The sequence below is a fragment of the Anomaloglossus baeobatrachus genome, chromosome 3 (assembly GCF_048569485.1).
Source record: "Anomaloglossus baeobatrachus isolate aAnoBae1 chromosome 3, aAnoBae1.hap1, whole genome shotgun sequence".
In the NCBI taxonomy this organism is placed as follows: domain Eukaryota; kingdom Metazoa; phylum Chordata; class Amphibia; order Anura; family Aromobatidae; genus Anomaloglossus; species Anomaloglossus baeobatrachus.
Genome location: NC_134355.1, coordinates 697,307,912 through 697,334,882, shown reverse-complemented (window position 1 = coordinate 697,334,882; position 26,971 = coordinate 697,307,912). Strand labels below are relative to the sequence as shown.

Genomic DNA, 26,971 nt, shown 5'->3' with positions numbered 1-26,971 from the left:
TAAATTAGCAATCCTTAGGTCGCTGGTTCAATTCCGGCTCGAAGGAATTTTTTGTGAATTCTATCGGATGGTTCATCCTCCTGGTCAACACAGCCCAGGTATGCTCCTTCTGTCCATCTACAACAGGTCTTTTAGAAAGGTTTCCTCCGTTGTACCCGAGGAGGTCAAAACAAAGGCAGAGAGCAACAGAGATTTACTTGTTGGGAGAGCAGCTCAGCTGAAACCCAACATGGAATCTTTTCCACCCATAACATGCGATGCCAGCAAAAGAGACCTTAGTCCCTGGGAAAACACGGCTAAGCTCCTTCCCTCTATCGACAAAGAGCTCTTTTAGAAAGGTCTCTTCTGTAGTATCTAGGGAGTTCAAAAGGTAGGTAGCGAGCAAGCAACAGGGCTTTTTATTGGAAGAGCAGATGAAAGCCAACGTGGAATCTTCTTCCCCCGTAGCATGCTACTTAAGCAAAAGTGGCCCACTTCCCTGGGTGGGCTTGAACCACCAACCTTCCGGTTAACAGCCGAACGCGCTAACCGATTGCGCCACAGAGACGCAGATGTCTGGCCTTTCCACGGGAACTCCCAGCCCGGCCAGGCGCAGGTTCCTCAGGGGAACCTTTGAACATAATATGACAAAAAGAAATCAGCAAAAACAAAGAGACAATTGCCGGTGCTCAGTAGAGCTCAAGTTGCCGACAATAAGATCCTGCTGTCGGATTCCATCCCACAGACACCCTCCCTTCTAGTCACTTTTCAAAAGTCAGTCGATAAGTAAAGTTCTCCTCAAGGTAGTAGCATCCAGCAGCAGAGTGGTGCAGCGGAAGCGTGCTGGGCCCATAACCCAGAGGTCGATGGATCGAAACCATCCTCTGCTAAGAGATCATTTTTATAGAAGTCGCCAAATCTCTTCTGTCAACACAAACGCGTTTCAGATCAAAAATAAAAACCAAAGGCCCAAATCCCTGCTCATCGCATGCTGATGGACAAAGAAGAATTCACCACGTCACAGCATTTCCTATAGCCCGGGGTTTTTCAGCCCCACAGCCAAAAAAGACCAATGGCTCTGCATGCGTATTTGCTGCGTCGCAACTTTCTTCTCCAAATTATTAAGGCTTTTTTCATGCCTTACCACTCAGTTCTCCACATATGTGCAAAGGGTTTGCTTGGAAGAGGTGTGCATGTATTCATAAGCCACCCGTCACCCTATAAACTCCTCCGATGATCTTCTACTATGGCAAAATGGTATCCGCACTTAAAAAAAAAAAAAAAAAAAGCGATCTACTTTTCAGAAATCAATTGGCATGTAACAATGCAACTTCACCCCTGACTTTATGTGAAAGCCACCACAGGGTGTGGGAAGAAAGTAAAGGCAAGTCTACCATGCCAGGGGGATTAGCTCAAGTGATAGAGCGCTCGCTTAGCATGCGAGAGGTAGCGGGATCGATGCCCGCATTCTCCAAAGCTGATTTTGTTTTTTTCACATGGTAGTAGAGAGTTTCTTTTTACCTCATGCTCAAGGCTCCAACAACTAAAACTAGGAGGCTTTCAACCATGAGCAAAACATGCCTTCGATAGCTCAGCTGGTAGAGCGGAGGACTGTAGCAGTAAATCAGCAATCCTTAGGTTGCTGGTTCAATTCCGGCTCGAAGAAATTTTTTGTGAATTCTATCGGATGGTTCATCCTCCTGGTCAACACAGCCCAGGTATGCTCCTTCTGTCCATCTACAACAGGTCTTTTAGAAAGGTTTCCTCCGTTGTACCCGAGGAGGTCAAAACAAAGGCAGAGAGCAACAGAGATTTACTTGTTGGGAGAGCAGCTCAGCTGAAACCCAACATGGAATCTTTTCCACCCATAACATGCGATGCCAGCAAAAGAGACCATGGTCCCTGGGAAAACACGGCTAAGCTCCTTCCCTCTATCGACAAAGAGCACTTTAAGAAAGGTCTCTTCTGTTGTATCTAGGGAGTTCAAAAGACGGGTAGCAAGCAACAGGGCTTTTTATTGGAAGAGCAGATGAAAGCCAACGTGGAATCTTCTTACCCCGTAGCATGCTACTCAAGCAAAAGTGGCCCACGTCCCTGGGTGGGCTTGAACCACCAACCTTTCGGTTAACAGCCAAACGCGCTAACCGATTGCGCCACAGAGACTCAGACGTCTGGCCTTCCCACAGGAACTCCCAGCCAGGCCAGGCGCAGTTTCCTCAGGGGAACCTTTGAACATGATATGACCAAAAGAAATCAGCAAAAACAAAGAGACAATTGCCGGTGCTCAGTAGAGCTCAAGTTGCCGACAATAAGATCCTGCTGTCGGATTCCATCCCATAGACACCCTCCCTTCTAGTCACTTTTCAAAAGTCAGTCGATAAGTAAAGTTCTCCTCAAGGTAGTAGCATCCAGCAGCAGAGTGGCGCAGCGGAAGCGTGCTGGGCCCATAACCCAGAGGTCGATGGATCGAAACCATCCTCTGCTAAGAGATCATTTTTATAGAAGTCGCCAAATCTCTTCTGTCAACACAAACGCGTTTCTGATCAAAAATATAAACCAAAGGCCCAAATCCCTGCTCATCGCATGCTGATGGACAAAGAAGAATTCACCACGTCACAGCATTTCCTATAGCCCGGGGTTTTTCAGCCCCACAGCCAAAAAAGACCAATGGCTCTGCATGCGTATTTGCTGCGTCGCAACTTTCTTCTCCAAATTATTAAGGCTTTTTTCATGCCTTACCACTCAGTTCTCCACATATGTGCAAAGGGTTTGCTTGGAAGAGGTGTGCATGTATTCATAAGCCACCCGTCACCCTATAAACTCCTCCGATGATCTTCTACTATGGCAAAATGGTATCCGCACTTAAAAAAAAAAAAAGCGATCTACTTTTCAGAAATCAATTGGCATGTAACAATGCAACTTCCCCCCTGACTTTATGTGAAAGCCACCACAGGGTGTGGGAAGAAAGTAAAGGCAAGTCTACCATGCCAGGGGGATTAGCTCAAGTGGTAGAGCGCTCGCTTAGCATGCGAGAGGTAGCGGGATCGATGCCCGCATTCTCCAAAGCTGATTTTGTTTTTTTCACATGGTAGTAGAGAGTTTCTTTTTACCTCATGCTCACGGCTCCAACAACTAAAACTAGGAGGCTTTCAACCATGAGCAAAACAAGCCTTCGATAGCTCAGCTGGTAGAGCGGAGGACTGTAGCAGTAAATTAGCAATCCTTAGGTCGCTGGTTCAATTCCGGCTCGAAGGAATCTTTTTGTATATTCTATCGGATGGTTCATCCTCCTGGTCAACACAGCCCAGGTATGCTCCTTCTGTCCATCTACAACAGGTCTTTTAGAAAGGTTTCCTCCGTTGTACCCGAGGAGGTCAAAACAAAGGCAGAGAGCAACAGAGATTTACTTGTTGGGAGAGCAGCTCAGCTGAAACCCAACATGGAATCTTTTCCACCCATAACATGCGATGCCAGCAAAAGAGACCATAGTCCCTGGGAAAACACGGCTAAGCTCCTTCCCTCTATCGACAAAGAGCTCTTTTAGAAAGGTCTCTTCTGTAGTATCTAGGGAGTTCAAAAGGTAGGTAGCGAGCAAGCAACAGGGCTTTTTATTGGAAGAGCAGATGAAAGCCAACGTGGAATCTTCTTCCCCCGTAGCATGCTACTTAAGCAAAAGTGGCCCACTTCCCTGGGTGGGCTTGAACCACCAACCTTCCGGTTAACAGCCGAACGCGCTAACCGATTGCGCCACAGAGACGCAGATGTCTGGCCTTTCCACGGGAACTCCCAGCCCGGCCAGGCGCAGGTTCCTCAGGGGAACCTTTGAACATAATATGACAAAAAGAAATCAGCAAAAACAAAGAGACAATTGCCGGTGCTCAGTAGAGCTCAAGTTGCCGACAATAAGATCCTGCTGTCGGATTCCATCCCATAGACACCCTCCCTTCTAGTCACTTTTCAAAAGTCAGTCGATAAGTACAATTCTCCTCAAGGTAGCAGCATCCAGCAGCAGAGTGGCGCAGCGGAAGCGTGCTGGGCCCATAACCCAGAGGTCGATGGATCGAAACCATCCTCTGCTATGAGATCATTTTCATAGAAGTCGCCAAATCTCTTCTGTCAACACAAACGCGTTTCTGATCAAAAATATAAACCAAAGGCCCAAATCCCTGCTCATCGCATGCTGATGGACAAAGAAGAATTCCCCACGTCACAGCATTTCCTATAGTCCGGGTGTTTTTCAGCCCCACAGCCAAAAAGACCAATGGCTCTGCATGCGTTTTTGCTGCGTCGCAACTTTCTTCTCCAAATTATTAAGGCTTTTTTCATGCCTTACCACTCAGTTCTCCACATATAGGCAAAGGGTTTGCTTGGAAGAGGTGTGCATGTATTCATAAGCCACCCGTCACCCTATAAACTCCTCCGATGATCTTCTACTATGGCAAAATGGTATCCGCACTTAAAAAAAAAAAAAAAAAAAAAAAAGCGATCTACTTTTCAGAAATCAATTGGCATGTAACAATGCAACTTCCCCCCTGACTTTATGTGAAAGCCACCACAGGGTGTGGGAAGAAAGTAAAGGCAAGTCTACCATGCCAGGGGGATTAGCTCAAGTGGTAGAGCGCTCGCTTAGCATGCGAGAGGTAGCGGGATCGATGCCCGCATTCTCCAAAGCTGGTTTTGTTTTTTTCACATGGTAGTAGAGAGTTTCTTTTTACCTCATGCTCAAGGCTCCAACAACTAAAACTAGGAGGCTTTCAACCATGAGCAAAACAAGCCTTCGATAGCTCAGCTGGTAGAGCGGAGGACTGTAGCAGTAAATTAGCAATCCTTAGGTCGCTGGTTCAATTCCGGCTCGAAGGAATCTTTTTGTATATTCTATCGGATGGTTCATCCTCCTGGTCAACACAGCCCAGCTATGCTCCTTCTGTCCATCTACAACAGGTCTTTTAGAAAGGTTTCCTCCGTTGTACCCGAGGAGGTCAAAACAAAGGCAGAGAGCAACAGAGATTTACTTGTTGGGAGAGCAGCTCAGCTGAAAACCAACATGGAATCTTTTCCACCCATAATATGCGATGCCAGCAAAAGAGATAATGGACCCTGGGAAAACACGGCTAAGCTCCTTCCCTCTATCGACAAAGAGCACTTTAAGAAAGGTCTCTTCTGTTGTATCTAGGGAGTTCAAAAGACGGGTAGCGAGCAACAGGGCTTTTTATTGGAAGAGCAGATGAAAGCCAACGTGGAATCTTCTTCCCCCGTAGCATGCTACTCAAGCAAAAGTGGCCCACGTCCCTGGGTGGGCTTGAACCACCAACCTTTCGGTTAACAGCCGAACGCGCTAACCGATTGCGCCACAGAGACTCAGATGTCTGGCCTTCCCACAGGAACTCCCAGCCAGGCCAGGCGCAGTTTCCTCAGGGGAACCTTTGAACATGATATGACCAAAAGAAATCAGCAAAAACAAAGAGACAATTGCCGGTGCTCAGTAGAGCTCAAGTTGCCGACAATAAGATCCTGCTGTCGGATTCCATCCCATAGACACCCTCCCTTCTAGTCACTTTTCAAAAGTCAGTCGAGAAGTAAAGTTCTCCTCAAGGTAGTAGCATCCAGCAGCAGAGTGGCGCAGCGTACGCGTGCTGGGCCCATAACCCAGAGGTCGATGGATCGAAACCATCCTCTGCTAAGAGATCATTTTTATAGAAGTCGCCAAATCTCTTCTGTCAACACAAACGCGTTTCTGATCAAAAATATAAACCAAAGGCCCAAATCCCTGCTCATCGCATGCTGATGGACAAAGAAGAATTCACCACGTCACAGCATTTCCTATAGCCCGGGGTTTTTCAGCCCCACAGCCAAAAAAGACCAATGGCTCTGCATGCGTATTTGCTGCGTCACAACTTTCTTCTCCAAATTATTAAGGCTTTTTTCATGCCTTACCACTCAGTTCTCCACATATGTGCAAAGGGTTTGCTTGGAAGAGGTGTGCATGTATTCATAAGCCACCCGTCACCCTATAAACTCCTCCGATGATCTTCTACTATGGCAAAATGGTATCCGCACTTAAAAAAAAAAAAAGCGATCTACTTTTCAGAAATCAATTGGCATGTAACAATGCAACTTCCCCCCTGACTTTATGTGAAAGCCACCACAGGGTGTGGGAAGAAAGTAAAGGCAAGTCTACCATGCCAGGGGTAGAGCGCTCGCTTAGCATGCGAGAGGTAGCGGGATCGATGCCCGCATTCTCCAAAGCTGATTTTGTTTTTTTCACATGGTAGTAGAGAGTTTCTTTTTACCTCATGCTCAAGGCTCCAACAACTAAAACTAGGAGGCTTTCAACCATGAGCAAAACAAGCCTTCGATAGCTCAGCTGGTAGAGCGGAGGACTGTAGCAGTAAATTAGCAATCCTTAGGTCGCTGGTTCAATTCCGGCTCAAAGGAATTTTTTTGTATATTCTATCGGATGGTTCATCCTCCTGGTCAACACAGCCCAGCTATGCTCCTTCTGTCCATCTACAACAGGTCTTTTAGAAAGGTTTCCTCCGTTGTACCCGAGGAGGTCAAAACAAAGGCAGAGAGCAACAGAGATTTACTTGTTGGGAGAGCAGCTCAGCTGAAAACCAACATGGAATCTTTTCCACCCATAATATGCGATGCCAGCAAAAGAGATAATGGACCCTGGGAAAACACGGCTAAGCTCCTTCCCTCTATCGACAAAGAGCACTTTAAGAAAGGTCTCTTCTGTTGTATCTAGGGAGTTCAAAAGACGGGTAGCGAGCAACAGGGCTTTTTATTGGAAGAGCACATGAAAGCCAACGTGGAATCTTCTTCCCCCGTAGCATGCTACTCAAGCAAAAGTGGCCCACGTCCCTGGGTGGGCTTGAACCACCAACCTTTCGGTTAACAGCCGAACGCGCTAACCGATTGCGCCACAGAGACTCAGACGCCTGGCCATCCCACAGGAACTCCCAGCCAGGCGAGGCGCAGTTTCCTCAGGGGAACCTTTGAACATGATATGACCAAAAGAAATCAGCAAAAACAAAGAGACAATTGCCGGTGCTCAGTAGAGCTCAAGTTGCCGACAATAAGATCCTGCTGTCGGATTCCATCCCATAGACACCCTCCCTTCTAGTCACTTTTCAAAAGTCAGTCGATAAGTAAAGTTCTCCTCAAGGTAGTAGCATCCAGCAGCAGAGTGGTGCAGCGGAAGCGTGCTGGGCCCATAACCCAGAGGTCGATGGATCGAAACCATCCTCTGCTAAGAGATCATTTTTATAGAAGTCGCCAAATCTCTTCTGTCAACACAAACGCGTTTCAGATCAAAAATATAAACCAAAGGCCCAAATCCCTGCTCATCGCATGCTGATGGACAAAGAAGAATTCACCACGTCACAGCATTTCCTATAGCCCGGGGTTTTTCAGCCCCACAGCCAAAAAAGACCAATGGCTCTGCATGCGTATTTGCTGCGTCGCAACTTTCTTCTCCAAATTATTAAGGCTTTTTTCATGCCTTACCACTCAGTTCTCCACATATGTGCAAAGGGTTTGCTTGGAAGAGGTGTGCATGTATTCATAAGCCACCCGTCACCCTATAAACTCCTCCGATGATCTTCTACTATGGCAAAATGGTATCCGCACTTAAAAAAAAAAAAAAAAAAAAAAAGCGATCTACTTTTCAGAAATCAATTGGCATGTAACAATGCAACTTCACCCCTGACTTTATGTGAAAGCCACCACAGGGTGTGGGAAGAAAGTAAAGGCAAGTCTACCATGCCAGGGGGATTAGCTCAAGTGGTAGAGCGCTCGCTTAGCATGCGAGAGGTAGCGGGATCGATGCCCGCATTCTCCAAAGCTGATTTTGTTTTTTTCACATGGTAGTAGAGAGTTTCTTTTTACCTCATGCTCAAGGCTCCAACAACTAAAACTAGGAGGCTTTCAAGCATGAGCAAAACATGCCTTCGATAGCTCAGCTGGTAGAGCGGAGGACTGTAGCAGTAAATTAGCAATCCTTAGGTCGCTGGTTCAATTCCGGCTCGAAGGAATCTTTTTGTATATTCTATCGGATGGTTCATCCTCCTGGTCAACACAGCCCAGCTATGCTCCTTCTGTCCATCTACAACAGGTCTTTTAGAAAGGTTTCCTCCGTTGTACCCGAGGAGGTCAAAACAAAGGCAGAGAGCAACAGAGATTTACTTGTTGGGAGAGCAGCTCAGCTGAAACCCAACATGGAATCTTTTCCACCCATAACATGCGATGCCAGCAAAAGAGACCATGGTCCCTGGGAAAACACGGCTAAGCTCCTTCCCTCTATCGACAAAGAGCACTTTAAGAAAGGTCTCTTCTGTTGTATCTAGGGAGTTCAAAAGACGGGTAGCAAGCAACAGGGCTTTTTATTGGAAGAGCAGATGAAAGCCAACGTGGAATCTTCTTCCCCCGTAGCATGCTACTCAAGCAAAAGTGGCCCACGTCCCTGGGTGGGCTTGAACCACCAACCTTTCGGTTAATAGCCGAACGCGCTAACCGATTGCGCCACAGAGACTCAGACGTCTGGCCTTCCCACAGGAACTCCCAGCCAGGCCAGGCGCAGTTTCCTCAGGGGAACCTTTGAACATGATATGACCAAAAGAAATCAGCAAAAACAAAGAGACAATTGCCGGTGCTCAGTAGAGCTCAAGTTGCCGACAATAAGATCCTGCTGTCGGATTCCATCCCATAGACACCCTCCCTTCTAGTCACTTTTCAAAAGTCAGTCGATAAGTAAAGTTCTCCTCAAGGTAGTAGCATCCAGCAGCAGAGTGGCGCAGCGGAAGCGTGCTGGGCCCATAACCCAGAGGTCGATGGATCGAAACCATCCTCTGCTAAGAGATCATTTTTATAGAAGTCGCCAAATCTCTTCTGTCAACACAAACGCGTTTCTGATCAAAAATATAAACCAAAGGCCCAAATCCCTGCTCATCGCATGCTGATGGACAAAGAAGAATTCACCACGTCACAGCATTTCCTATAGCCCGCGGTTTTTCAGCCCCACAGCCAAAAAAGACCAATGGCTCTGCATGCGTATTTGCTGCGTCGCAACTTTCTTCTCCAAATTATTAAGGCTTTTTTCATGCCTTACCACTCAGTTCTCCACATATGTGCAAAGGGTTTGCTTGGAAGAGGTGTGCATGTATTCATAAGCCACCCGTCACCCTATAAACTCCTCCGATGATCTTCTACTATGGCAAAATGGTATCCGCACTTAAAAAAAAAAAAAGCGATCTACTTTTCAGAAATCAATTGGCATGTAACAATGCAACTTCACCCCTGACTTTATGTGAAAGCCACCACAGGGTGTGGGAAGAAAGTAAAGGCAAGTCTACCATGCCAGGGGGATTAGCTCAAGTGGTAGAGCGCTCCCTTAGCATGCGAGAGGTAGCGGGATCGATGCCCGCATTCTCCAAAGCTGATTTTGTTTTTTTCACATGGTAGTAGAGAGTTTCTTTTTACCTCATGCTCAAGGCTCCAACAACTAAAACTAGGAGGCTTTCAACCATGAGCAAAACAAGCCTTCGATAGCTCAGCTGGTAGAGCGGAGGACGGTAGCAGTAAATTAGCAATCCTTAGGTCGCTGGTTCAATTCCGGCTGGAAGGAATCTTTTTGTATATTCTATCGGATGGTTCATCCTCCTGGTCAACACAGCCCAGCTATGCTCCTTCTGTCCATCTACAACAGGTCTTTTAGAAAGGTTTCCTCCGTTGTACCCGAGGAGGTCAAAACAAAGGCAGAGAGCAACAGAGATTTACTTGTTGGGAGAGCAGCTCAGCTGAAAACCAACATGGAATCTTTTCCACCCATAATATGCGATGCCAGCAAAAGAGATAATGGTCCCTGGGAAAACACGGCTAAGCTCCTTCCCCCTATCGACAAAGAGCACTTTAAGAAAGGTCTCTTCTGTTGTATCTAGGGAGTTCAAAAGACGGGTAGCGAGCAACAGGGCTTTCTATTGGAAGAGCAGATGAAAGCCAACGTGGAATCTTCTTCCCCCGTAGCATGCTACTCAAGCAAAAGTGGCCCACGTCCCTGGGTGGGCTTGAACCACCAACCTTTCGGTTAACAGCCGAACGCGCTAACCGAATGCGCCACAGAGACTCAGACGCCTGGCCTTCCCACAGGAACTCCCAGCCAGGCCAGGCGCAGTTTCCTCAGGGGAACCTTTGAACATGATATGACCAAAAGAAATCAGCAAAAACAAAGAGACAATTGCCGGTGCTCAGTAGAGCTCAAGTTGCCGACAATAAGATCCTGCTGTCGGATTCCATCCCATAGACACCCTCCCTTCTAGTCACTTTTCAAAAGTCAGTCGATAAGTAAAGTTCTCCTCAAGGTAGTAGCATACAGCAGCAGAGTGGTGCAGCGGAAGCGTGCTGGGCCCATAACCCAGAGGTCGATGGATCGAAACCATCCTCTGCTAAGAGATCATTTTTATAGAAGTCGCCAAATCTCTTCTGTCAACACAAACGCGTTTCAGATCAAAAATATAAACCAAAGGCCCAAATCCCTGCTCATCGCATGCTGATGGACAAAGAAGAATTCACCACGTCACAGCATTTCCTATAGCCCGGGGTTTTTCAGCCCCACAGCCAAAAAAGACCAATGGCTCTGCATGCGTATTTGCTGCGTCGCAACTTTCTTCTCCAAATTATTAAGGCTTTTTTCATGCCTTACCACTCAGTTCTCCACATATGTGCAAAGGGTTTGCTTGGAAGAGGTGTGCATGTATTCATAAGCCACCCGTCACCCTATAAACTCCTCCGATGATCTTCTACTATGGCAAAATGGTATCCGCACTTAAAAAAAAAAAAAAAAAAAGCGATCTACTTTTCAGAAATCAATTGGCATGTAGCAATGCAACCTCACACCTGACTTTATGTGAAAGCCACCACAGGGTGTGGGAAGAAAGTAAAGGCAAGTCTACCATGCCAGGGGGATTAGCTCAAATGGTAGAGTGATCGCTTAGCATGCGAGAGGCAGCGGGATCGATGCCCGCATTGCCCTCCAAAGCTGATTTTGTTTTTTTCACATGGTAGTAGAGAGTTTCATTTTAACTCATGCTCAAGGCTCCAACAGCTAAAACTAGGAGGCTTTAAACCATGAGCAAAACATGCCTTCGATAGCTCAGCTGGTGGGAGCGGAGGACTGTAGCAGTAAATTAGCAATCCCTAGGTCGCTGGTTCAATTCCGGCTCGAAGGAATTTTTTGTGTATTCTATCGGATGGTTCATCCTCCTGGTCAACACAGCCCAGGTATGCTCCTTCTGTCCATCTACAACAGGTCTTTTAGAAAGGTTTCCTCCGTTGGTTGATTTGGGCCTTTGGTTTATATTTTTGATCAGAAACGCGTTTGTGTTGACAGAAGAGATTTGGCGACTTCTATAAAAATGATCTCTTAGCAGAGGATGGCTTCGATCCATCGACCTCTGGGTTATGGGCCCAGCACGCTTCCGCTGCGCCACTCTGCTGCTGGATGCTACTACCTTGAGGAGAACTTTACTTATCGACTGACTTTTGAAAAGTGACTAGAAGGGAGGGTGTCTATGGGATGGAATCCGACAGCAGGATCTTATTGTCGGCAACTTGAGCTCTACTGAGCACCGGCAATTGTCTCTTTGTTTTTGCTGATTTCTTTTTGTCATATCATGTTCAAAGGTTCCCCTGAGGAACCTGCGCCTGGCCTGGCTGGAAGTTCCTGTGGGAAGGCTAGACATCTGAGTCTCTGTGGCGCAATCGGTTAGCGCGTTCGGCTGTTAACCGAAAGGTTGGTGGTTCAAGCCCACCCAGGGACGCGGGCCACTTTTGCTTGAATAGCATGCTACGGGGGAAGAAGATTCCATGTTGGCTTTCATCTGCTCTTCCAATAAAAAGCCCTGTTGCTCGCTACCTATCTTTTGAACTCCCTAGATACAACAGAAGAGACCTTTCTAAAAGAGCTCTTTGTCGATAGAGGGAAGGAGCTTAGCCGTATTTTCCCAGGGACCATGGTCTCTTTTGCTGGCATCGCATGTTATGGGTGGAAAAGATTCCATGTTGGGTTTCAGCTGAGCTGCTCTCCCAACAAGTAAATCTCTGTTGCTCTCTGCCTTTGTTTTGACCTCCTCGGGTACAACGGAGGAAACCTTTCTAAAAGACCTGTTGTAGATGGACAGAAGGAGCATAGCTGGGCTGTGTTGACCAGGAGGATGAACCATCCGATAGAATACACAAAAAATTCCTTCGAGCCAGAATTGAACCAGCGACCTAAGGATTGCTAATTTACTGCTACAGTCCTCCGCTTTACCAGCTGAGCTATCGAAGGCTTGTTTTGCTCATGGTTGAAAGAGTGGCGCCCTGGACAAGCCAGGGGCCACAGGTAACAACACCAACACACCCCACACTCCCGGTCAGGCACTCCAAAGTCAGACAAAAACCCTTGTTGCCTTCCTCCAGGGACCGTCTTCAGGAGTGGCCTATTGGAGCTCACCGTAAGGACCGTGGATGGGCGTTGGCCCGGCGGTACCGGACCGGTACGCAAAGAGAAGCCAGCACCATCCGGCAGGGGCTTACGGACCCCGGCAAGACTAGGAGTCGCCGTGAATTTGCCAAATCCGTTAGTAAAGGGAACCTTCTGGGTTTTCCAGCAGCCAAGTCCCGTCAGAAAGCAACCGTCCAACCATTGGAGGGAAACACAGTCACCGCCAAGGCTAAAGTTCCCAGGGCCAGAGCCTGCGGGCAAAAGGGGCTCCTTCAGCCCATATCCAAGCTGGGGGAGCGGGTTAACGGTGGGAACCCATTGGAACCGTACACACGTTACACAGGTGCAGGGAAAGGCAGTCACCATCAACCTGCCGGGAAGAGAAACACCGCAGCCGTCTGTGGGACCCGTCCATCCAGCCGTGTGTTTTACCGAGAACTGTGTACTCATCATTGGCAGAGTGAGTACCACCGTGCCCCCGCGACCCTGCACCTCGCCAGGCCCCGTAGCCCGCCTTTCATCCATCCCTACCCCATCACCGGGCCCCGGGAAAACCAACCCCCTACCCACGGAGGGGAGAACTAACATCCAGGCTGCTCCCTGTCATCGCTCCCGGGATCCCCGTCCAGATCAGCGGTGGTGTCACCAATCTCACCACAACTGTGGGTGGCGTCACGGACAATAACCAAATCCCCACAATCCAATCCCCACCCTTTTCACTCACGGGCGAGCAACGCCGCTTGAGTCCCCGGGATCCGGCCCACCGCTTGAGCCACTATCGAGCAGCAGCAGTAGCAGCTGGACCCGAGCAGTGGGAGAGCGCAGCGTCCCCTCTTCCGCCCGCGACAAAAGCCTCCTAGTTTTAGCTGTTGGAGCCTTGAGCATGAGCTAAAAAGAAACTCTCTACTACCATGTGAAAAAACAAAATCAGCTTTGGAGAATGCGGGCATCGATCCCGCTACGTCTCGCATGCTAAGCGAGCGCTCTACCACTTGAGCTAATCCCCCTGCCATGGTACACTTGCCTTTTCTTTCTTCCCACACCCTGTGGTGGCTTTCACATAAAGTCAGGTGTGAAGTTGCATTGTTACATGGCAACTGATTTCTGAAAAGTAGATCGCTTTTTTTTAAGTGCGGATACCATTTTGCCATAGTAGAAGATCATCGGAGGAGTTTATAGGGTGACGGGTGGCTTATGAATACATGCACACCTCTTCCAAGCAAACCCTTTGCACATATGTGGAGAACTGAGTGGTAAGGCATGAAAAAAGCCTTAATAATTTGGAGAAGAAAGTTGCGACGCAGCAAATACGCATGCAGAGCCATTGGTCTTTTTGGCTGTGGGGCTGAAAAACACCCGGGCTATAGGAAATGCTGTGACGTGGGGAATTCTTCTTTGTCCATCAGCATGCGATGAGCAGGGATTTGGGCCTTTGGTTTATATTTTTGATCAGAAACGCGTTTGTGTTGACAGAAGAGATTTGGCGACTTCTATAAAAATTATCTCTTAGCAGAGGATGGTTTCGATTCATCGCCCTCTGGGTTATGGGCCCAGCACGCTTCCGCTGCGCCACTCTGCTGCTGGATGCTGCTACCTTGAGGAGAATTTTACTTGTCGACTGACTTTTGAAAAGTGACTAGAAGGGAGGGTGTCTATGGGATGGAATCCGACAGCAGGATCTTATTGTCGGCGCCTCGAGTCCTCCTGAGCATCAGCAATTGTCTCTTTGTTTTTGTCATATTATGTTCAAAAATTCATCTGAGGAACCTGCGCCTGGCCTGGCTGGGAGTTCCCATAGGAAGAGCAGGCGTCTGAGTCTCTGTGGTGCAATTGGTTAGTGCCCACCCAGGGACGTGGGCCACTTTTGCTTGAGTAGCATGCTACGGGGGAAGAAGATTCCACGTTGGCTTTCATCTGCTCTTCCAATAAAAAGCCCTGTTGCTCGCTACCTATCTTTTGAACTCCCTAGATACAAAAAAAGAGACCTTTCTAGAAGAGCTATTTGTAGATAGAGGGAAGGAGCTTAGCTGTGTTTTGTGGGGAAGAAAGTAAATTCAAGTCTACCATGCCAGGGGGATTAGCTTATGTGGTAGAGCGCTCGCTTTGCTTGCGAGAGGTAGCGGGATCGTTGCCCGCATTCTTTAAAAAAAAATGTTTCACATGGTAGTGGACTACGTCAGCAGCCGGGCTTCTCGGATCCGGATCTGCAGTGTGCCTCGAGGGGTCTCCAGACCCGTGGATCTCGCGGACACTTCGAAATATAAAAGGGAATACTTTTATGTGGGGATATTGTATACAGTCTGTGACGCCACCCACGGTGTGTGGTAAAATGGGGTACCACCGCTGCTATTGGGGAGCCCCCGAGGCATTGGGATGGCAGCTAGCTGTTGTTAACCCTCCGTGGGTAGGGATGGATACCTCGGGGCCCAGTGTCTCTGTGCTGAGGATGGTGATTGCAGGGGCTGGCGCGCCCAGACGGATGGACCAGGGGATGTTGGTGTACTCACTATTAAAGAAATCGCACAAGTCCGTGGTAAACCAAGGTGCCAGTGGCCGGATTTCGGCGGTCGGGTGTATTCTGGTCCCTCACCCGGGGTGATGGTCTGTGTCGCTTTCCTCTGCACTACTTTAGTTCTCTTTTGGACTTCTCGGTATGGAACTCAGGCGTCCGCTCCCAGAACTTCTGGTGGGAGCCTTGCCCGCAGACTCTGACCTGTGGGATCTAAATGGGTCCTAGCAGATGTCCTATCCCTCTCGGTGTGCTGCTAGTCTGCTTTTGGGACTTTGGGTGGGACAGGACCTGTAATCCTGCCCTCAACCGGTTAATTAGCAAAGTCGGTGGTTCCGGTCTCTGCTTCAGGGTCCAGGTACCCCCTCTGTGCATGGTTTCTGGGTCGGTTGTCCGGTATCGGTGTACTCCTACCCTGTCCCGCTCCACCTCGGATCTCCGGCAGCTGTCTTCCCATTTCCTGCCATACATTGACCACCGTCTGCCACCTAGCCTGAATGCCGGGGCTCCAACCCCGACGTCTTTGCTCTCTGACTTCACTTGCACTTGACATTTTCCTCTCTCACTCCTGCTCATTTCAACTCCAAACTGAAAACTCACTGACTCTTTTCCCGCCCCCGGTTTCTCTAAACCCCTAACTGAGCGTTGTCTTTCCGCCTGGTCCCACCCACTGGTGTGCCTGTCTTACCCTGGGGGGTGACTAGGGTTTTGTTGGCTTTGGTGTAACCCTGTGAGGGATGGTGTTATGCGGGGGCCTATTCTGTGTGTGATCACCTGGGGGCGCCAGGGCGTCACAGTAGCAGTGAGTTTCTTTTTACCTCATGCTCAAGGCTCCAACAGCTAAAACTTGGAGGCTTTCAACCATGAGCAAAACAAGTCTTCGATAGCTCAGCTGGTAGAGCGGAGGACTGTAGAAGAAAATTAGCAATCCTCAGGTCTGTTTTTTGAGGAGGTCTATTTATAGACTGACTTTTCTAAAGTGACTAAAATGTATTTGGTCTTTGTGATGGAATCCATCAGCAGGAGCTTATTGTCGGCGCCTCGAGTCCTCCTGAGCATCAGCAATTGTCTCTTTGTTTTTGCTGATTTCTTTTTGTCATATTATGTTAAAAAGTTGATCTGAGAAACCTGTGCCTGGCCTGCCTGGCTGAGAGTTCCTGTAGAAAGATCTGTTTGCGTCTCTGTGGCGCAATTGGTTAGCGCGTTTGGCTGTTAACCGAAAGGATGGTGGTTCAAGCCCACCCAGGGACGATGGTCTTTTTTGCTTAAGTAGCAGCCTATGTACGAGTGAAGAAGGTTCCACGTCGTCTTTCAATTGCTCTCCCGACAAATAACTCTGTTGCTCGCTGCCTACGTTTTGAACTCCCGAGTTAGAATGGAGGAGACTTTTGGAAAAGAGCTCTTTGTATGTGGACGGAAGCAGCTTAGCTGGGCTGTGTTTATTCAGGGGTGATGTCTCTTTGGCTCGAGTAGCATTCTAGGGGTGTAAAAGGTTCCACGTTAGCTTTCGGCTGAGCTGCTCTCCCAACAAAAAACTCTCTGTTGCTTTGTGCTTACGTTTTGAACTCCTCAGGTACAACAGAGGAGACCCTTCTAGAAGAGCTGTTTGTAGGTGGACAGAGGGAGCATAGCTGGGCTGTGTTTACTAGCAGGATGAGCCCTCCGATAGAACGCGCAAACATCCTTCGAGCTGGAATTGAACCAGCAACCCAAGGATTTGCTCATTTACATCTACAGTCTTTGGCTCTACCAGCTGAGCTATTGAAGGCTTGTCTTGGCCTTGGTTGAAAGCCTCCTAGTTTTAGCTGTTGGAGTTTTGAGCATGAGGTGAAAAGGCAATCACTGCTACCATGTGAAAAATAACTCTTGGAGAATGCGGGCATCGATCCCGCTGCCTCTCACATGCGAAGCGAGCGCTCTACCACTTGAGCTAATTCCCCTGGCGGGACAGTTGTGCCTTTAGTTTCTTGCCACACTTCATAGGGATTTTCTTATCATGTCAGGTGAGAAGCTGCATTGTTATATGGTATTTTTTTTCTGTAAGAATAGCTTTTTTTTTTTTTTTTTTAAGTGTGAGTTCCATGTTGCCATAGTAGAAGATCATCGGAGGACTTTACAAGGTGAAGGGTGGCTTCCAAATACATGCACGCCTCTTCCAAGCAAAGCCTTTACATATCTACGGAGAAGACAAAAAACTCTCTGTTGATTTGTGCTTACGTTTTGATCTCCTCACTCCTCAGGTACAACGGAGGAGACCTTTCTAGAAGAGCTGTTTGTAGGTGGACGGAACGAGCATAGCTGGGCTGTGTTTACCAGCCGGATGAACCTTCCGATAGAATGCGCAAAACTCCTTCGAGCCGGAATTGAACCAGCGACCTAAGGATTGCTAACTTTCTTCTACAGTCTTCGGCTCTACCAGCTGAGCTATCGAAGGCTTGTTTTGGCCTTGATCGAAAGCCTCCTAGTTTTAGCTGTTGGAGTTTTGAGCATGAGGTAAAAAGACAATCACTGCTACCATGTGAAAAATAACTCTTGGAGAATGCGGGCATCGATCCCGCTGCCTCTCGCATGCAAAGCGAGCGCTCTGCCACTTGAGCTAATCCCCCTGGCATGACAGGTCTGCCTTTAGTTTCTTGCCACACTTCACGGTGATTTTCTCATCATGTCAGGTGAGAAGCTGCAATGCTATATGGCAATTTTTATGTAAGAATAGCTTGCTTTTTTTTTTACAGTGTGAGTTCCATTTTACCATAGTAGAAGATCATCGGAGGAGTTTAAAAGGTGAAGGGTGGCTTACAAATACATGCACACCTCTTCCAAGCAAACCCTTTACATATCTACGAAGAACCGAGGGGTAAGCAATAAAAAACCCCTTAATAGTTTGGAGACGAAAGTTGCAATGTAGCACAATATCAGTCTTATCGAAGAAATATAATGATGACCTGTATAAAAAGAATCAATTAGCAGAGGATGGTTTCGATGCATCGACCTCTGGGTTATGGGCCCAGCACGCTTCCGCTGCGCCACTCTGCTGCCGGTGGTCTATTCGTTGAGAAGGTCTATTTATAGACTGACTTTTCTAAAGTGACTAAAATGTATTTGGTCTTTGTGATGGAATCCATCAGCAGGAGCTTATTGTCGGCGCCTCGAGTCCTCCTGAGCATCAGCAATTGTCTCTTTGTTTTTGCTGATTTCTTTTTGTCATATTATGTTAAAAAGTTGATCTGAGAAACCTGTGCCTGGCCTGGCTGGCTGAGAGTTCCTGTAGAAAGCGCTGTTGGAGTCTCTGTGGCGCAATTGATTAGCGCGTTCGGCTGTTAACCGAAAGGTTGGTGGTTCAAGCCCACCCAGGGATGGTGGCTTGTTACGGAAGTTTGTGAGGCAGTCAGAGAGTGGACTAAACGGTCATGTGAGGTAGTGAGCACGATATCAATGCAAATCTCTAAGCAGAAGTTGGATAAACATATAAGTGGAATGATTAAGGAAAGCATGCAGTCTTAAAGTCTCTTCTAAGGCTCGTTTCACACTTCCGACTTTTCTATAAAAGTGCCGGTCACAAGCTATCATGTGACCCGGAAGTTGCGGCGCTGCCATTGTACTGTATACACTGTATTGGCGTGCGCCCAAACCGGAGAAAAAATGGATGTGTGAAATCGGCCTTACTCTGCCATTCTATGAGCTGCAGCTACTGATTTCTTCCGGTACATTTGGAGTGAGTGGACGCGGGGCTCGCACAACGTTATAATGTCGTATCAATTGTGATCCGTGACTACTCACAGCACTGGATTCACACCAGCAAGGGAGGTAACTTCAGGGTCTTTTATTTTATCTGGGGGATACAAGTGGAATCACAAATGTTCATCCAGCAGTGGACAACCCCTTTAATATGAAGCCACTGCAGTAATATTCACCCAATTCATATTCATTAAGAGGTGCTCACTTTTTAATGAATTAGAAATCTTATATATCTCATGCGTCAAATGTATGTATACATATGTGTATATACACAGAACATACACATTATATAGTACACATATATTTATATTATTAAATTTTCTATAAAATGTGTATGTCACAGCAGGGTTTGTAAGGGAAGGAGCGCCATTTGAGTTTTTTGAATGCAAAATTAGCTGGAATTATTAGTGGACACCATACTGCATTTGGAAACCCCCTGAGGTGCCTAAACAGTGGCGCTCCCCCACAAGTGACCCTATTTTGGAAACTAGAACCTTCAAGGAATTTATCTAGAGGTTTAGTGAGCACCTGTTTCCCCTGGGGGTTTCACATAAGCTTATAATGTTGAGCTGTGAAAATAATAAAAAAATACATTTTTTTACCATAAAATGTTATTTTAAACACCAAAGCTTTCATTTTCATAAAAGTCACAGGAGATAATGGACCTTAAAATGTGTTATGCTACTTCTCCTGAGTTCACCAATAGCCTATATGTGGTCAAAAACTACTTTTGAGGTACAATGCAGAAGTGAAGAAGGGAAGGAGCACAATATTGGAGTTCAGATTTATTTGTAATGTTTTGTGATTGCCTTTTCACATTGGCAGAGCCTCTGAGGTGCCTAAACAGTCGAGCTCCCCCACAAGTAACCCAATTCTGTAAACTAGACCCCACGATGTTCGTCATTCCTGCGGTGTCACACATAGCAATGTGTGATGCCGCAGGAGCAACAAACAACCAGTGGCATGCACCACCAACGATATTTGGAAAAGGAGCGACGTGTCAACGATCAATGTTTTTTGACGTTTTTGCGATCGTTGCACGTCGCACCTTGGTGTCACATGCTGCGATGTCGCAAACGGCGCCGAATGTGCATCACTAACGACGTGACCCCGACGATATATCGTTAGCGATGTCACAGCGTGTAAAGCACCCTTAAGATGAATGTTATCAGGAAAAGAAGACACCACATGGAGTATGTGCAAACAATGGTATGCCAAAGGAAAACAAATCAAGCACTCGTGGCCTTAGAATAACATGACACATAATACACCAAGTAACGACTGTTTGTAGTTGTGATGAACTGAAAGTTGTATGGCAAAAAAAGAAAAAAAAAATCAGAGATAGATACCTGATCAAAGAAGACCTGGACATGGAGGACCTGCCAGCACATGTGATGTCCATCCCCGAAGTGGAGGTTCCCTGATGAAGGTGACGCCGAAACGTGCGTGTCGGTGCTGGGCGTCACATGTGCTGGCAGGTCCTCCATGTCCAGGTCTTCACTGATACAGTGTGCAGTACCTGACTTTATGTATTGTATTACATGTGATGCCCTCTTCTTCTGGTCTAAACTGCCGAAGTGGGGGTCATTATTTTTAACTAATAAATATTTTGTTCTTTGACCTCATCCGTTTTCCGTAGAATTTTTTCTACAATTCTGTGTCCCTAGTGTGATTTTCCGTAGGTCCCTTACATCCTTACAGCCCATACACCGCTGTATTATGCAATTGCGACATGTGCATCTATTTTTGTTGGTGTTATGTATGGTTGTCTCTTTTGATCTATCTCGGTATTCCCTCAATGAATTTATCTAGAAGTTTGGTAAGCTCCTGGTACCCACAGGTGCATCCCAAAATTTTATAACATTGAGCCATGAGAATAAAAAAATACATTTTTAACCTCAAAAATGTTGCTTCGACTCCAAATATCCAATTTTCACAAGGGGAATAGGTAGATAAGGGTCCATAATGGGTTACACAATGTCTCCTGAATGTGGAAATTCCCCACGTGACTGCACAGTGCTGTTTGGTCGTAGCCCAGGGCTCGGGAGGGAAGAGGGAGAGCACAGATTATTCTAGAATAGTTTCCGGACTCCATTTGCAGACCCCTAGGCGCCAGAACAGAAGAAATCCCCTCAAGTGACCACATTTTGGAAATTACACCCCTTTGGGAGTTCATCTGTGGGAGTAGTGATGATTTAGTCCCTGAAAAACACTCATGGTGTCAAACGCAGTGAATGTTGCAGAATTAAAAACGGCAAATAAGCCCTTATTGTGCCCAGTGCACTTTAATGCTCGTACATTGTGCCCAGCTTAGGCTTCTGAAAACCTGCCCCCCATACATGTAGACGGGCATTCCTCACTACAATAATGGCAAACATGTGGATGCAAACTGAGGTTTAGGCACATCGTGGGGCTCAGAAGAGAGGCGCGCATTTGGATTTGGAAGTGCAGATTTTGCTGGATTTCTTTTTTGAGGGGGGAACCATAGTGTTTCTCAAGAGCCTTTGTGCTACCAGTTATATGGAAGGCCCCTAGATTTCTGTTAACCGATGACGGACCTAAGTGGGGACTTGTGTGTTTGTGGGTTGAGATGAATGCTATTTGGTGGCGATTTTGGTACAGAATATTTTGGATCAGTTCACATTTGTCCTGTGCTCTAGGCTAAGCACTTACATCAGGGTTTACATCTACATCTACAAAATATGTGATTCAGGTGAAACCCGCAGTGGATGAATTTAAGGCTACATTCACACGACCATCCCGTTTTTGCTGTCCGCAAAAAAACGGTCCTGTTTTTTCACAGATGCATATGTGTGGCATCAGTGTGACATCCGTATACGGGCTGTGTGGCATCCGTGTGCTTTGTGGGTTTTTTTGCGGACAGATGGACAGATATATATAGATAGAGGGATAGATAGAGAGATAGATGGATAGATGGATAGATAAGAGAGACAGAGATATAGATAGAGGGATGAATGAATGAATGCATGAATGGAGGGATAGATAGAGGGATAGATAATATATAGATGGATAGAGGGATAGATAGAGAGATAGAGAGATAAAGGGATAAATAGAGGGATGAATGAATGAATGAATGAATGAAGGGATAGATAGAGGGATAGATAATAGACAGATGGATAGAGGGATAGACAGAGAGATAGATAGAGGGATAAATAGAGGGATGAATGAATGGAATGAATGAATGGAGGGATAGATAGAGGGATAGATATATAAATAGATGAGAAAGACACATAATGTCCCACTCTCCTGCATTTTGTAATCTTGCACTCTTTAGTGCCTTTCATGTGGCACTCAAGGGTGTTTAGCCTTGTATTTAGCCAAAAAATAAATAAATAATTAAAAAAAAAAAGACGTGGGGTCCCCATTATCTTTTGTAGCCAGCTCGAGTAAAGCAGACGGCTGCAGCCTGCAGACCACAGCTGGCAGCTTCAACTTGGCTGGTAATCCAAAACAGAGGGCACCCCACGCTGTTATTTTAAATTAAATCAATAATTTAAAACAAAAAACGTGGAGTCCCCCCCAAATTGGATCACCAGCCAAGGTAAAGTGGACAGCTGTGGTCTGGTATTCTCAGACTAGGGAGGTCCGCGTTTCTTGGACCCTGCCCAGCCTAAGAATAGCAGGCCGCAGTCACCCCAGAAGTGGCGTATCCATTAGATGCGCCAATCCTGGTGCTTTTCCCTAGCTCATCCCAATGCCCTGGTGCGCTGGAAAATGGGGTAATATATGGGGTTGATACCAGATGTTGGCACCCTAAGGTCACGAATTAGCGCCCCCACTCAACGACGGCTTGCCCTTCTTCCCCTGCACTGGTCTAAACGTGCAGCTGATCTGGGAGTTACGGGAGTGCTGGGATTACCATTATATAAATACCGGCCTCACATCAATTCAATTTTCAAAAAGTGAGTAAACACCCAAACCCAAAGGGTCCGTGAAAAATCAAACAAACCCCTATTGGTCTATTGGAGAAAAACTATTTTTCTTATATATTCTCCGAATTAGACACAAAAAGAGTCCCTTATAACACAGATAGTCAGTGAACCAAAATCCTCAGTGATAAAACTGTCACATATGGCTTAAATGCTTTATACTAATATAGATGACAAATGTCAATATATTGTCCTTTTTATCAAACAAAACACTTAGCTTATTATGTAATCAAGAATACTGACCTGGTTAGGTGAGCGGCAGGATTGTGTTGCTGCAGGTCTGGAGGAACCCCATTCAGGAAGCCCCTGATGAACCCTGGAGATTCTTTATGCCAGGGGGAAACGCGTCGGGAAAGATAGTGGCAATCTGGCCACCTGGAGCCAAACACCTGGAAGAATAGTGGCAATCTGGCCACCTGGAGCAAAACACCGGGAAGGATAGTGGCAATCTGGCCACCTGGAGCTAAACACCGGGAAGGATAGTGGCAATCTGGCCACCTGGAGCCAAACCCCGGGAAGGAAAGTGGCAATCTGGCCACCTGGAGCTAAACACCGGGAAGGATAGTGGCAATCTGGCCACCTGGAGCCAAACACCGGGAAGGATAGTAGCAATCTGGCCACCTGGAGCTAAACACCGGGAAGGAAAGTGGCAATCTGGCCACCTGGAGCCAAACACCGGGAAGGATAGTGGCAATCTGGCCACCTGGAGCTAAACACCGAGAAGGATAGTGGCAATCTGGCCACCTGGAGCTAAACACCGGGAAGGATAGTGGCAATCTGGCCACCTGGAGCCAAACACCGGGAAGGATAGTGGCAATCTGGCCACCTGGAGCCAAACACCGGGAAGGATAGTGGCAATATGGCCACCTGGAGCTAAACACTGGGAAGGATAGTGGCAATCTGGCCACCTGGAGCTAAACACTGGGAAGGATAGTGGCAATCTGGCCACCTGGAGCTAAACACTGGGAAGGATAGTGGCAATCTGGCCACCTGGAGCTAAACACCGGGAAGGATAGTGGCAATCTGGCCACCTGGAGCTAAACACCGGGAAGGATAGTGGCAATCTGGCCACCTGGATCTAAACACCGGGAAGTATAGTGGCAATCTGACCACCTGGAGCTAAACACTGGGAAGGATAGTGGCAACTGGCCACCCGGAGCTAATCACCGGGAAGGATAGTGGCAATCTGGCCACCCGGAGCCAAACACCGGGAAGTATAGTGGCAATCTGGCAACCTGGAGCTAAACACCGGGAAGGATATTGGCAATCTGGCCACCTGGAGCTAAACACCGGGAAGTATAGTGGCAATTTGGCCACCTGGAGGTAAAAACCAGGAAGGATATTGGCAATCTGGCCACCTGGAGCTAAACACTGGGAAGGATAGTGGCAATCTGGCCACCTGGAGCTAAACACCGGGAAGGATAGTGGCAATCTGGCCACCTGGAGCTAAACACTGGGAAGGATAGTGGCAATCTGGCCTCCTGGAGCTAAACACTGGGAAGGATAGTGGCAGTCTGGCCACCCAGAGCTAAACACCGGGAAGTATAGTGGCAATCTGGCCTCCTGGAGCTAAACACTGGGAAGGATAGTGGCAATCTGGCCACCTGGAGCTAAACACTGGGAAGGATAGTGGCAATCTGGCCACCTGCAGCTAAACACTGGGAAGGATAGTGGCAATCTGGCCACCTGCAGCTAAACACTGGGAAGGATAGTGGCAATCTGGCCACCTGGAGCTAAACACTGGGAAGGATAGTGGCAATCTGGCCACCTGGAGCTAAATACCAGGAAGGATAGTGGCAATCTGGCCACCTGGAGCTAAACACCGGGAAGGATAGTGGCAATCTAGCCTCCTGGAGCTAATCACCGGGAAGGATAGTGGCAATCTGGCCACCTGGAGCTAAATACCAGGAAGGATAGTGGCAATCTGGCCACCTGGAGCTAAACACTGGGAAGGATAGTAGCAATCTGGCCTCCTGGAGCTAAACACCGGGAAGGATAGTGGCAATCTGGCCACCTGGAGCTAAACACTGGGAAGGATAGTGGCAATCTGGCCTCCTGGAGCTAAACACTGGGAAGGATAGTGGCAATCTGGCCTCCTGGAGCTAAACACTGGGAAGGATAGTGGCAATCTGGCCTCCTGGAGCTAAACACCGGGAAGGATAGTGGCAATCTGGCCTCCTGGAGCTAAACACTGGGAAGGATAGTGGCAATCTGGCCTCCTGGAGCTAAACACTGGGAAGGATAGTGGCAATCTGGCCACCTGGAGCTAAACAACAGGAAGGATAGTGGCAATCTGGCCACCTGGAGCTAAACACCGGGAAGGATAGTGGCAATCTAGCCACCTGGAGCTAAATACCAGGAAGGATAGTGGCAATCTGGCCACCTGGAGCTAAATACCAGGAAGGATAGTGGCAATCTGGCCACCTGGAGCTAAACACCGGGAAGGATAGTGGCAATCTGGCCTCCTGGAGCTAAATACCGGGAAGGATAGTGGCAATCTGCCCTCCTGGAGCTAAACACCGGGAAGGATAGTGGCAATCTGGCCACCTGGAGCTAAACACCGGGAAGGATAGTGGCAATCTGGCCACCTGGAGCTAAACACTGGGAAGGATAGTGGCAATCTGGCCTCCTGGAGCTAAACACTGGGAAGGATAGTGGCAATCTGGCCTCCTGGAGCTAAACACTGGGAAGGATAGTGGCAATCTGGCCACCTGGAGCTAAACACCAGGAAGGATAGTGGCAATCTGGCCTCCTGGAGCTAAACACCAGGAAGGATAGTGGCAATCTGGCCACCTGGAGCTAAACACCAGGAAGGATAGTGGCAATCTGGCCACCTGGAGCTAAACACCGGGAAGGATAGTGGCAATCTGGCCTCCTGGAGCTAAACACTGGGAAGGATAGTGGCAATCTTGCCACCTGGAGCTAAACACCGGGAAGTATAGTGGCAATCTGGCCACTTGGAGCTAAACACTAGGAAGGATAGTGGCAATCTGGCCACCTGGAGCTAAACACCAGGAAGGATAGTGGCAATCTGGCCACCTGGAGCTAAACACCGGGAAGGATAGTGGCAATCTGGCCACCTGGAGCCAAACACCGGGAAGGATAGTGGCAATCTGGCCACCTGGAGCCAAACACCGGGAAGGATAGTGGCAATATGGCCACCTGGAACTAAACACTGGGAAGGATAGTGGCAATCTGGCCACCTGGAGCTAAACACTGGGAAGGATAGTGGCAATCTGGCCACCTGGAGCTAAACACTGGGAAGGATAGTGGCAATCTGGCCACCTGGAGCTAAACACTGGGAAGGATAGTGGCAATCTGGCCACCTGGAGCTAAACACCGGGAAGGATAGTGGCAATCTGGCCACCTGGAGCTAAACACCGGGAAGGATAGTGGCAATCTGGCCACCTGGATCTAAACACCGGGAAGTATAGTGGCAATCTGGCCACCTGGAGCTAAACACTGGGAAGGATAGTGGCAACTGGCCACCCGGAGCTAATCACCGGGAAGGATAGTGGCAATCTGGCCACCTGGAGCTAAACACTGGGAAGGATAGTGGCAATCTGGCCACCTGCAGCTAAACACTGGGAAGGATAGTGGCAATCTGGCCACCTGGAGCTAAACACTGGGAAGGATAGTGGCAATCTGGCCACCTGGAGCTAAATACCAGGAAGGATAGTGGCAATCTGGCCACCTGGAGCTAAACACCGGGAAGGATAGTGGCAATCTAGACTCCTGGAGCTAATCACCGGGAAGGATAGTGGCAATCTGGCCACCTGGAGCTAAATACCAGGAAGGATAGAGGCAATCTGGCCACCTGGAGCTAAACACCGGGAAGGATAGTAGCAATCTGGCCTCCTGGAGCTAAACACCGGGAAGGATAGTGGCAATCTGGCCACCTGGAGCTAAACACTGGGAAGGATAGTGGCAATCTGGCCTCCTGGAGCTAAACACTGGGAAGGATAGTGGCAATCTGGCCTCCTGGAGCTAAACACTGGGAAGGATAGTGGCAATCTGGCCTCCTGGAGCTAAACACCGGGAAGGATAGTGGCAATCTGGCCTCCTGGAGCTAAACACTGGGAAGGATAGTGGCAATCTGACCACCTGGAGCTAAACAACAGGAAGGATAGTGGCAATCTGGCCACCTGGAGCTAAACACCGGGAAGGATAGTGGCAATCTAGCCACCTGGAGCTAAATACCAGGAAGGATAGTGGCAATCTGGCCACCTGGAGCTAAATACCAGGAAGGATAGTGGCAATCTGGCCACCTGGAGCTAAACACCGGGAAGGATAGTGGCAATCTGGCCTCCTGGAGCT

The 26,971-nt window shown here is 47.9% G+C and overlaps 10 non-coding genes across 10 annotated transcripts; 6 read left to right on the top strand and 4 right to left on the bottom strand.

The window, feature by feature from the left end:
* Positions 1-2,969: 2,969 nt before the first annotated feature.
* Positions 2,970-3,042, top strand: TRNAA-AGC (transfer RNA alanine (anticodon AGC)). Its single transcript has one exon. It is a non-coding gene; the product is annotated as a tRNA-Ala (tRNA).
* A 106-nt stretch (positions 3,043-3,148) lies between these two features.
* Positions 3,149-3,234, top strand: TRNAY-GUA (transfer RNA tyrosine (anticodon GUA)). The gene is given in 2 exon segments: positions 3,149-3,185; positions 3,199-3,234. It is a non-coding gene; the product is annotated as a tRNA-Tyr (tRNA).
* A 1,340-nt stretch (positions 3,235-4,574) lies between these two features.
* On the top strand, positions 4,575-4,647 carry TRNAA-AGC (transfer RNA alanine (anticodon AGC)). Its single transcript has one exon. It is a non-coding gene; the product is annotated as a tRNA-Ala (tRNA).
* Positions 4,648-4,753: 106 nt separating this feature from the next.
* Positions 4,754-4,839, top strand: TRNAY-GUA (transfer RNA tyrosine (anticodon GUA)). Its single transcript is given in 2 exon segments — positions 4,754-4,790; positions 4,804-4,839. It is a non-coding gene; the product is annotated as a tRNA-Tyr (tRNA).
* Positions 4,840-7,749: 2,910 nt separating this feature from the next.
* TRNAA-AGC (transfer RNA alanine (anticodon AGC)) lies at positions 7,750-7,822 on the top strand. Its single transcript has one exon. It is a non-coding gene; the product is annotated as a tRNA-Ala (tRNA).
* A 106-nt stretch (positions 7,823-7,928) lies between these two features.
* Positions 7,929-8,014, top strand: TRNAY-GUA (transfer RNA tyrosine (anticodon GUA)). Its single transcript is given in 2 exon segments — positions 7,929-7,965; positions 7,979-8,014. It is a non-coding gene; the product is annotated as a tRNA-Tyr (tRNA).
* A 424-nt stretch (positions 8,015-8,438) lies between these two features.
* Positions 8,439-8,512, bottom strand: TRNAN-AUU (transfer RNA asparagine (anticodon AUU)). The gene has a single exon. It is a non-coding gene; the product is annotated as a tRNA-Asn (tRNA).
* A 4,882-nt stretch (positions 8,513-13,394) lies between these two features.
* TRNAA-AGC (transfer RNA alanine (anticodon AGC)) lies at positions 13,395-13,467 on the bottom strand. The gene has a single exon. It is a non-coding gene; the product is annotated as a tRNA-Ala (tRNA).
* A 3,369-nt stretch (positions 13,468-16,836) lies between these two features.
* Positions 16,837-16,909, bottom strand: TRNAA-CGC (transfer RNA alanine (anticodon CGC)). The gene has a single exon. It is a non-coding gene; the product is annotated as a tRNA-Ala (tRNA).
* Positions 16,910-17,502: 593 nt separating this feature from the next.
* TRNAA-UGC (transfer RNA alanine (anticodon UGC)) lies at positions 17,503-17,575 on the bottom strand. The gene has a single exon. It is a non-coding gene; the product is annotated as a tRNA-Ala (tRNA).
* Between the last annotated feature and the right edge of the window lie 9,396 nt (positions 17,576-26,971).